Source organism: Pezoporus flaviventris, unplaced genomic scaffold (genome assembly GCF_033815535.1).
Source record: "Pezoporus flaviventris isolate CSIRO_AGI_PZ_B2104156 unplaced genomic scaffold, CSIRO_AGI_Pfla_v1 ptg000002l, whole genome shotgun sequence".
Classification (NCBI taxonomy): Eukaryota; Metazoa; Chordata; class Aves; order Psittaciformes; family Psittacidae; genus Pezoporus; species Pezoporus flaviventris.
This window is the reverse complement of record NW_026892550.1, coordinates 22,391,446-22,402,500: the sequence shown is the minus strand read 5'-3', so window position 1 is coordinate 22,402,500 and position 11,055 is coordinate 22,391,446. Positions and strand designations below refer to the sequence as shown.

Here is an 11,055-nt window from a genome sequence, read left to right as displayed (position 1 = left end):
TCTCGTAGTCTCTATGGCGTGTCTTTATGGAGAAATAAGGTTCTCACGGGTTCGGTTACATTTACGTTTAGAGAGACCAGGTTCAGGCAATGATACATATTTTTGTTATCGATCGCATGTCGTCTCTTTTTTTTTTTCCTCCCTACCTGTTGGAATATGTTCGTGAGCATAATCGTCATAAATTATGTTCAGGGTTTTCAGATTTATTTATATGTGGTTAAAATGAATGCTTCTATTTAAAAGGGGAAATATTTCTACATGTGCATATAGTTTTCCAAGAGTGTACCATTAATTGATTGTTGATAATAAAAACCAAAAGCAAATACAGCACCGTAGCTCTTCTGACTTCTTGGCAGAGCTTGGATTTCTGGCAAAGATTGAAAACGCACGTCGCAGAATCTCGACTGAGTCATCAAAAGGAGATGGGCTCAGCAGCATTATTTTTAATCTCCGTTACTATCAGGAAGAACGTAACCGCGGCTCCCATCATTAATAATGGCCTAATTGCGCCTTTATTAATTAGCAAAGAGGCTGATGGGGGGGGGGGGGAGGGGCGGAAGATGCGTCGCATATGACCTTTGATCGCTACCTCTGCAATTGGAGATGTCCAATATTAAGCGATATCCACTAAAAGAAAAAAAAAAGGGAGGCATAATATCGGGTCTGGTTTGTCAGTGGATACAGCCTCCTGCAGATGAGCTCAGAGCGCAAAGGGTTCTTCTTAAACCCTCGCTTCATCCCGAGTGCAAGGAGAGGGACAGCCCCTGGGATCCCGCCCAGGCCAGGACTCGCCCAGTGGCCTCGTATCTGGGAACCCGCTTTGCTTTTACTGCCCGGCAGCGATCCCCACCCTAACCCAGCCCAGCCCGGAACGCCGGTGCCGCGGCGCCGACGGGTCCCCAGCAGCTGGCCCGGCTGCGAGGCCCCAGCAGAGCACGGGGGGTACTAGCAGATACCGGGCTGCCGAAGACAAGCCGGCACCCAGTTGCACCAACCCAGCCAGGGCGGGGCGGTCTCCAGCCCTCGAGAAGAGCTGGAGCCCCCGAGAAGAGCCGGGGCCCCTGGGGCTGCAGCGCAGCCAGTGCCGCCTCCCGGGGTGGCCCGTGCGCAGGGGCACTTGCTGGTGAGCTGCAGCGGAGCCGGGAGATGAACTCTGTCTGACTCTGTGAGAGCCAGTGGAAAAAAGAAAGGGGAAAAAAATACTGTTGGGGGATTTGGCTGAGAAGCAAATCTGGCAAGAGCTTTCCTCCGCACGACTGGGTGGTGGAGAGAGGGTGCCACCGCCAGAGCACGAATAAAATGTGTGAAGATGGGACAAGTGCTGTTTCACTAATAAAAATAACTCAGTGGTAAGTTTTAAAATGTGGCAATAAAACATGCAGTCTGTTTTCTGGAGAAAAAACATGTATGCATCTCTTGAATATGTTTTTTAATGTGAATAGCTTTTTCCATTTTACTTTTTATTCTGAAATTGATTTCATGATATAAGAATGTTAAAACTAAATGGTCTGTCTCTAGGAATTACCCAGCTGTGGACTGCAGTGCAGTTCTGCTAATAGTGATCCATATGGAAAGAGTTTCCGGCTGGAGAAGCTACAGTGCTCCGTCCGTCTGCTTCACCATGGCTGAACTGATCCCTGAGATCTTTGAGAAGGCGAGATCTGTATTAGCAGTAAACTGACCAACCAACCAAGGGTGATTTAAAGATACCTCTCCTGGTCAGGCTTTTCTGTGTGAAGATGATCAGCTTCCATTTTATGGCATGCGTCGTGATCTGAGAGATGACAACACACCCCTTCTCTGGGTTTTTTGCTTTTTTTTTGCCAAGTTCACTATTTGCCTGCTAAAACTTGGGCTTTATTTCTAACATGAAAGCTTCAGCTCCCAACAGTAGTTCTAGCTACATGTTTGCTAGAACTTTTCTCTTTTAATTTCACTACACTGTAAACTGGTTGGCATCTTGATCTGTCTTGTTCCTGATAAGTAGGCTGTCTCCTTTACATCTACACTCCCTAATGCGCGAACTTTGAAAACCTTATCCAGAACTGGAACCACTGTCTCATATTTCTGAAGATGCCTTGCAAAAGGGATACTAGCATGGTACCAAAGCACTGTGGTGTCTGACTCACTAATAGTTTATAGAGAACTAAGATCACTTCTCTATTTCTGATCACAATTTTCCACTTAGATATCTAAATTTCTCATTAGTGCTTTTTGGAAACATCTGTCATTTATTTCCTCTGACCCATAACTCCTTTCCCAAGCCTCTGCTTTCTGTGTTCTGGCCACCCCTATAGGACAGGGAATGGTCGGAGGCCTGAGGCATGTGGCACCCACTGTTTGCAAGGACGGTGGCGGTGGTAGGCCAGTTGGAAGGGTTAATGTCAGCCTTCATGGTTGCTCAGTCAGGTAGAAATGGATGGTTTGAAAATAGGTGCAGTTTATTTCCCCCACGTCTCTGCAAAGGCAGGAGAATTCAATTAATTAATCTACAGGACTGCTGCTGACCTTTACAAGCACAGAAGCTAGAGGAGGGCCAGGGGGTACCCAGCAGCAGCCCAGGCAGGAAGAGGATGCCAAGAGGCTGCTCACTTTAATTCCAAGGCTGTTTACCAATGGAACTAGTGAAAGCCTAACAGGCAAGCTGATCCGTAACATCAAGAGATGATCTGGGGTTCACAAGGCAAGGAGATCTGACAAGTCAAAAGATGCTTCAGTAAAGAAGTTTTTTACCCCGTCATGTTGTTCAAATAAAGAATAATGTGTTTTACTATACAGATCAAATTCAATATGAACACATCTTGTATCTTGAAGAGTTTGGTGGTAAATTCACATTGTGTGTTGGGGCAACTTGAGTGTTTCATTGTCTGCTCTTCTAAATACCAAGACTTGAAATTCAAGTCTAATGTCAAATTTGGCTGTGGGGTAGCTTTTGCACACACTCTCACTTTTCCCAAAGGCATTAGCAGATAAACTAATTCCTGATTGCAGTATGGATATCTTGGATAGATGCATGACAATGCTAACATTCATTTTGCTACTAAAGAATGCATAGCCAGCATACAGGAAAACTATAATTAATTAAAAGAATCTTTTTCACTGAGAAACAAGTGTGTCTAACTAGTTTAAACTTTACATATCTACACTTACTTAATAAATTTACCAAACTATTACCAACCAGTGGGAAAAGGAAGTGTCATGAAAAGTGATTGTGGTCCAGTAGAATATTTTTTTTAATCTTCTTTTTCTCCCACCTTTTTTGACACTGTTGGAAGTGCTAATAGATGTACCTACCAGGAGTTTCCTGAACCAGCCTTACTCCAGTCGAGGCCACTAGCTTACTGCTGTGGTCTGAAGTGAGAGCTCTTTCTGAAAGCAGAATCTTGGGTCTCTTCACATGGGAAGGATCCCAGTGTACAGAGAGGGAATGGGACATGAAGCTCACTAGTAATTCCTAGACACCTGCTAAACTAATACCTGTCTGTAACTCTGGCTGCTACTTTCGTTTGAATCATTAGGAGTCAAACATTAATCTATAGACTACCCTTATCATTCCATAAAGCAGACTTGCTCTATGAAGACCACATTACAATGGGAGACATAACATAACTGCTTCTGTACTAGTTTCAGTTGGTCCTTTATAAACTGTCACCTGACACTTATTATGAAATAAGCTGGTGGCTTCATCTAGGGTGCTACTAAAATACGGCTCCATCTTAGCAAAACAACTCTGTACCATGTACCTTGCACAAGAGGTCATCAAGTAGGCCAAGGAATGCCAAGGAACACACAGGTTAGCCAAGCAAAGACAGGAATAACGTCCTCCCTCTACCTGCCTCTATGTGGGTAACCATGAACATGCTGGATCTGGCTCGGTGTTGGTCTGCCTTCCTTCTGTGGTGCTCCTTGAAGCTTTCAACTGCTGTGGCCTCCTTGGCTTGTAGGACTCTCTTCCAGAGAGCCAAGTAGAAGACAATTCAGTTTCAGCAAGTCCTTGGTTGCTTTACCTCAGATTTGCTGGGAGTATGGGGAACACGGGGAAAGACAGCAAAGTTGCCACAAAGTGGAAGCTTTAATTGTCATTGAGGTTTATTATCGCAGTGTTAGTGGAGTTCAGTGCGATGTACAGCCACACAGGTATATTCCTCAGGCTGTCACAAGCTGCAGGTTATTCGTACTTTTTTTTAATCTAAGATGTCTGACACTGTAGTTCAAAATAAGCTCAAAAGTTCCTGGCCTTTTAGACATAGCTACCAAAATACTCTTGCTGTGATACCTTTAAAAAGGTTACCAAAAGGGGTGAGCTCTGAAAACTAGCAGTTCAGTAATCTCCATTGGTAATACTGGAAACAAAATGCCACCACATCTAGGGTCAAACATAGAGGAACCCCCCTCTCACTTTGACTCCACAGTTCCATGCTTTCTTTGCAAACTAGGATGTCTCTGCATTTTTTATAATAAATTATTCTTATAGCTGAAAGAGTGGTAGTTGAACTGCATTTACTGTTACTGTATGCACTTGTAATATATTATGTGACAGTCTATTTTAGAACAGTCATGGTTTGAATACATAGATCTAATTACCACTAGGAGTATCCCTATGGAGACAAAAAGTTTGATAAACATGGCCTCATTGGTTTTGTCATGCTGCAGAAAAAGAGGATGTGCTAAATGGACATCTAAGCCCTTCACTCCCATCATATTTGATTACCACTGGGAATGTAACAGTACTAAAATATTTCTGATTCACTGACTACCAAATCTGGTGACATTCACAGAAAGGCGGCAAGAATGACTGACAGAAAGCACATATCATTCAAGAGAGGAGGAAAAATTATTTGTATCAACAAGGGGGTGTGCTGTACTTACATATGAATACTAAAATACTGATGAGACTGGAGAAGTTAAATTAGGCACTTCTGGGTTTTACCCATTTACTCCCTTTCCATGACCGCATCTCTTAAGCTGTCTCCTGAGATTGGGAGAAACAAAAAAAGTAGGATAATGTGTAACACTGTGGTTATTTGATTCCTGCCTCAGCAAGTTTAGAACTGGTAAAGGGAGATGCTTCCAATCGTTAGGTAATCAAACTGAGACTCATTGCCATAAGATTTTGTTGAGGTCAAGACTTTAATGGAATTCTGCAGAAAAAAAAAAAAGCACTCTTAAGGAAGAATATCCAGCCAGTACAGTTGGAGTTAATAAAAGATTCTGAAAGATTTCTGACATAAACCCACACATTTCAGGATGGAGGTCAATCTCTGCTTATTGAAGATGAGACCTTTAACAAATATTTCCCCAAAAAAGATTTCTTGTGTTTTCTTCTAAATCACCTGTGGCTGATCAGTGCCAGAAATGGGTTTAGAAACTGTAGATCACAAGTTTTAGGTCGTACATCACTCCCTATTTTATATTCTAATAGCAAATGAAAGCATGGCCTCCCAAATTTCCTATGTTTTCATTTCTTCATTGTCATTTTTGGTGGGTAATAGTTCCTCACAGAGGAATCCGAGATCCTCTTCAGAAATCCAGCTTCAATCCCGCCAAAGTACATTCTACAGCTGGAGTCAAATACATCTTCAAAAGTGATTAATTTTTCCTATTATTACTGATTACTTTCATTGATCAATACTTTCACTGGTGCATACCACTAATACATTTAAATGTCAATATGGGAATTAATTAACCATAATTATTTCCTTTCAGAGATCATGAATTTATTTTTTTTTGTTGTTGTTGAGATTTTGGAATATATACATAAAGTTACAGCCAGATTTGTCTTTAAAATTGTGCAGAATCATTTGTATAAAGCCTCATAAGTATAAAATACTTTTAAAGTATTCTACTTTTAAAGACTTCTTACAAAATATTTAAAAGTAATGAAAATAACTGATCACTTAGAAATAGGCATATTAAAACCCCTGCAATTTCTAAACCCAGTTACATGTGAGTTCTGAACCAAAACGAGTTTTCTAAGCAATGAAAAATATTAATGATACAAGAGAAGATTCAATTATATAACTGTGTATTGTAATTCCTAATGATTTATAAAAGGCAAAATTCAGCTATGCTATACGATAAATTATCATTAAGATGAGACTACAGTTTGGTCTAATAGAATCCCATTATTTAGAAATGGAAAAAGAAACCATATTAGATTACAGAGTTAATTCCTTGCCAGGGCTGAGGTCACTGCTCTTTCACTCTTGGGCTTGTCTACACGAAAACTGTTGGGACTCTTGAAGAGTTTTCTTGAGCAGAGTTACAGAAAGGCAAGAGAAGCTCTGTGTTGACCTTGTCAATCCCATAATGGAATTAAAATAGCTGTAATGCATAAATCACCTTAATGTATAATTTTAAAGAATAAAAATCTGGTAAGGTCTGGGGTGTAAATACCCCAAAATGGCAATGCAACCAAGTATTGCCTGTACATGAGGATTAAAGACCAACTGGACCAAAGCCACAACAGTGCTCTAAAATGAAACTAGTGCTAGTACACGGTGAAGAGACTGTGACATAGGTGAACACATCAGGTTTTTCTGGATTTACAGCTATTGAGAAGCTTCCACCAATACTGATTTCTCAGCCTACTACTTTTAAGAATAAAAACATAGATTGGGAGACAGTTTTATATGGAAGCTGGAATTCAGTGGGAGGAGAAAGACTCTCTTACAGATGTTTAGGTGAGGCAGCAGGGAAGAGAGATGGATCAGATTATAGTTGAATTCCTCAAAAGTCCCCAGTAAAACTACTGCTGTTGTGGGCAGAACAGTAGAGACTTAAAGACTTCTTTGTCAGCCCTCAAGCAAAGAAGGGAAGAGGAAGACATGCTGCTATTTGTGTTTGAGAGGGCTGTGGTCCCACTGAAACTGGGGTGCTCTTAAACCTCTCCATAGCCTGTAAGTGTGGGCTCTGAAAATTCATCTGTTTATTTCTTCTACATTTTCCAGTGCAGTTTAACCTGCAGTTTTGATTCCATGGTCTCCTTCTCCTCCCGTTGATAAACTAGCCACAAGGGATGTGTTTTCTGAAGAGTGTCACATAGACCTTAAGCTCCCCTGAATTTTTCTCATGGACAGGTGCACTTGAAATGCAATTTATTTCCCTCCATAATACCTACTTCTTTTCTCACTTGCAACCACAGTTGGGCTGTGAGGTCCCAGGGTGCACCAAAACTGCTTTTATATGTCCCTTGTTAGCTCGCTGAGGTTATGAATTGTCCCCAGAAAACCTTTCCTCCTGAAAGCCATTCAGTTGTCTCTGCTGTGAGCACACAGACCCTCCCTTTCCACCCTGGTATCAAATTGCCACACAGTTTAAAGAGATGTGATGATAGGCCTTGAAGTGCCCGGGTGTCCCCACTGATGCTGACAAACTTGCCCTGCTGATAGAGCCACCGCCTTGTGCCTCAAGGAGCTGTGAAAAAATTCTTTTAGTGGGGGGATTCTATTTGCCCTTTTAGCATCATTAAACTTAGATGTGTGAGTTTAACAAACTTGGTATTAACCGTATTGCTGTCTGTTGAACAAAGATTCTAAACTTACTGCTTAGTTTCAGGGTCTGCCGGCAGAGATTTGAAAAATATTACTCTGTTACTGTGTCAGGAGGCACAAATTGCTTAATCACTTGTCCTATTGTGTTAGATAAACAATAGCTATAAAATGTATCAAATACTGCTAATCAGTGCAGCTCCATGAGGGTACACTATTTCAAGACCCACACCGATTTCATGTTCTAAAGAAATAACTTCAAAGATTCCTTATTTAGTTGCCATAACATTTTATTTATTTATGTATTTATTTATTTAGTAACAGTAGTCCTGGGGTGGATAGTTGTCTCACCAGCATACAACTCAAACAAATGACATGTCACTGATGGAAAACTGATAGAAAAGAACATTTGGACAATTGTACAAACTAGACAAGCCATTAGCTTCTCCTGAGATCTAATGATATGCTCTGCAGGATTGTTCAGGCTACAACCATGATTAAAGCTGGTCCTGAGTCATTCTGTTGTAGCACAAAACATTGACAAAAATGAATCTTTGACAGCCTCTGTGTAAGGGAGGACTAGGGTAAGACTGGTGTCTGACACAGGTTGGAACTGAAATATGTTTGAAATATAGTGCTGTGAGAAATAATTGACATTTTATTAATATTTTATTTCATAGGCTACCATTTGAAAGCCTAATCTCATGCGGATAAAGACCTGAACATGCTTTTCCACACTATGTAACCTGTGGGAAGGCCATTATTCAGTTATGATGAATATATTATGTTATTCTATTAATTCCATGTTTAAATTACTCAGCTATTTAAACCACACTCTTTCAACCTGCTGCTTGTATTAGTTGATAAACATCATGTCTGGTTTTGACCTTCTCGTGATGAAGACACTGACAACTGTATTTTCACATTGTTGTTTTGTTTTTCAGCAGAGAACCACAATTTTGTGATAAATTAAGTGCAAACCCCAATCCACATGGCCAGTTTGTTCAATTCATCTGAAAAGCTCCTTGTGAAGTAAGAAAGTCAGCTAGGGCTGTGCTGCCAAAAGGAAACCATTAACACCGTTTATTGCCGTCCTGGGCCACTTTAAAATTACACACATGATTGCTTTTAAATGTTCCCATTTGGAAAGAATAAACGTACATGCAAAGGTATTCCTAACTGCAGGCTTACCGCTCTTCAAGCAATAGCACCCACTGTCCTGCAAGAAGGTGGCCTCCTTTTTGCCTACCCCAGGATCTTCAGGAAACAAGCCAGCTTCTACTGGTAGACAGGTATACGTGTACTTAATAGAGCTGGTTCCTGGTTTTGCCCATGTTAGTCAGAATTTTGCTTTCAATATTTTTAAGTTTAGCCCAAAATTTCACTCTAAATTCCCTTCCCAATGGCTTACCTCTGTGAGGCATCTGCTTCCCTTACAGTACTATGTAAGTGCTACTGCAGTAGCCAGAGTTAAGGAAAACATTTACTTCTATGCCATTTTGTGTTTCACAAAAATGAATATTGAAGTTATCAATGGCATTTGTTAACAAGTAAAAAGATGAATAAATAAACCTCATTCAGGCTAAACACATTCTGTAGTCCTGAGGGACTTTCTGGTATCTTTGAAATGACCAGAAGGAATGTGCAGAAAAACAGAAACACTAAATGTGCACTTAATGGAATGATCTCTGCTCTAAGATAGACATTTAAGTATTAACTAATAATTTTTAAATACTTTGGTGAAAATATATGGTATATCTAGTTTTATTCTATTTGAAATAATTCAGCTGGTAAGTCTTTTTCAGAAAGCAAATTATTGTCACTCCAATTTATTATCTAAAGTAATAACCTTGGCAAAAATGTCTATTATTTCAACTCTTGAATAAGGACTTGGTTCACATGTCTAATGCCCTGTGTAAGAGAATTAGCAGAAACTCATCAAAATGTGGTTTCAAAAGAGGAAACTAAGCAGACAGCCTTGTTAATTTAGCATATAGACTTGGAATAAAGCATAACATCCATCATCTCTTGAAATTCAATTAAAAACTGGTCTTGTGTCCAAGGAGAAGGAGCCAATTTTCTGCTGGAAGCAGAGTCTTGGAAGATCACTAAAACCCTTAATGGTTCTTTCATTGTGGGAGCCAATATGAAAGAAAAAGCAGTTTGGGAGTTCAGATTACCCTTCACATTAAATGCTACAACATGTGTAATCTTCAGTTTGAACCCTTTGCTATTGATGCAATGCTTTCTGTCACCACGGACATGCGGGGAATTCCAGCTGTGCTCCTCCCATGGTCCTTAAAAACTTCCCATGTGCCTGCTATATGCTGTGGCAATGGTAAAGTCTTTTGTATGCAGGGTGAAACACCCTTCCTTACCATATGTCATGTATAGTTCTTATTCTCCTGCAGTAGCTTTCTATGTGTGATAAAAAGATGCTTGCAAGCACACACTGAGATTTAATACTGGGGGAAAGGGAAGCCTGAAAATATGTTAACAAGATTTTCAGCATTAAACACAATTTTGTTTCAGCTTTCAGCTGTTAAACATCTTAATTTGTTTTGCTTTTTACTCCAGTAACATAATGCTAATACACTGTGACAGCTTGTGACTCCACGCCGAGGAGGTTTCACAAACCAATTTCTTTACTTGAAATTTGATTTACAAAGTGCCTCAGTCCTTTAGCTGGGTGGCAGCAGTCACCGTCACAATACTTGTCATGACTTGAAGTAGGAGCACAATCTGGCCAGTTTTTCCTTGTTTGTTTGTTTTCTTCCAGTAGAGGATTCACTTAGATGAAAGAATCCTTTTAACTATTTAATATCCTCATCCATCAGCAAGCTCAATCCAGAAGATACTGTTATGCAATATCTGCCACACTACAAAGGAAATAGTATAATTTTTGTTTTGCAGCATACATTAAACTCTTGGTGCAGAATACAGGTAGAATCTATGAAGTTTCTTTTTACAATATTTGTTGTGGATGAGTTGGCCTAAGAGTTCTGCTTCCAGCACAACCTAGCTTTGGGCTTCTCCTCACCAGCAGGAAGGTAAGGCTGCTCTCTGGGTGCTTGTCCTACACACAGCTGCAGGTCACTGCTGAGCCAGCAGAACCGTTTGTTCAGCTATAGGCCAGCCCTAGCCTTGTAGAGGCCATCATTTTCCTGGGAAATCAGGTTTTTGTCATGTGAGGAGTACATGAGGTAGAACTTCATAGCACAAAGCTCTGCAGAGCGGGTGTGAAAAGTAACAGTTGACCACAGACATGTCTCAGAGAGAGACCTCTAGGATGCTGCCTGCTCTTGGCAGGGGTAGTTCTCTGTGCACATGCAAGTGGCTTCTCTGAATGAGCATATTCTGGTATGTCGCAGCATCCCAACAGGCATGTTACGTAGCATAACCATCTCCAAAGGATAAGCACCATGCAGACCATTTGTTGGGGTAACTGTAGTTAACTGAAGAAGATGATTTGATACCAAAACTTTGTGAAAAATCCTTCCTTCACCTCCTCTCCCAATAAAAAGATTTTTAAAATTTATTTTACTAAGCTAAAATAGTATCTTAG

General features: G+C 40.5%; 1 protein-coding gene across 1 annotated transcript in view; it reads right to left on the bottom strand.

Moving 5' to 3' along the window:
* The window catches only part of TMEM33 (transmembrane protein 33), a 129,909-nt gene that overhangs the window by 87,124 nt on the left and 31,730 nt on the right, over positions 1-11,055 (bottom strand). The window lies entirely within an intron of this gene.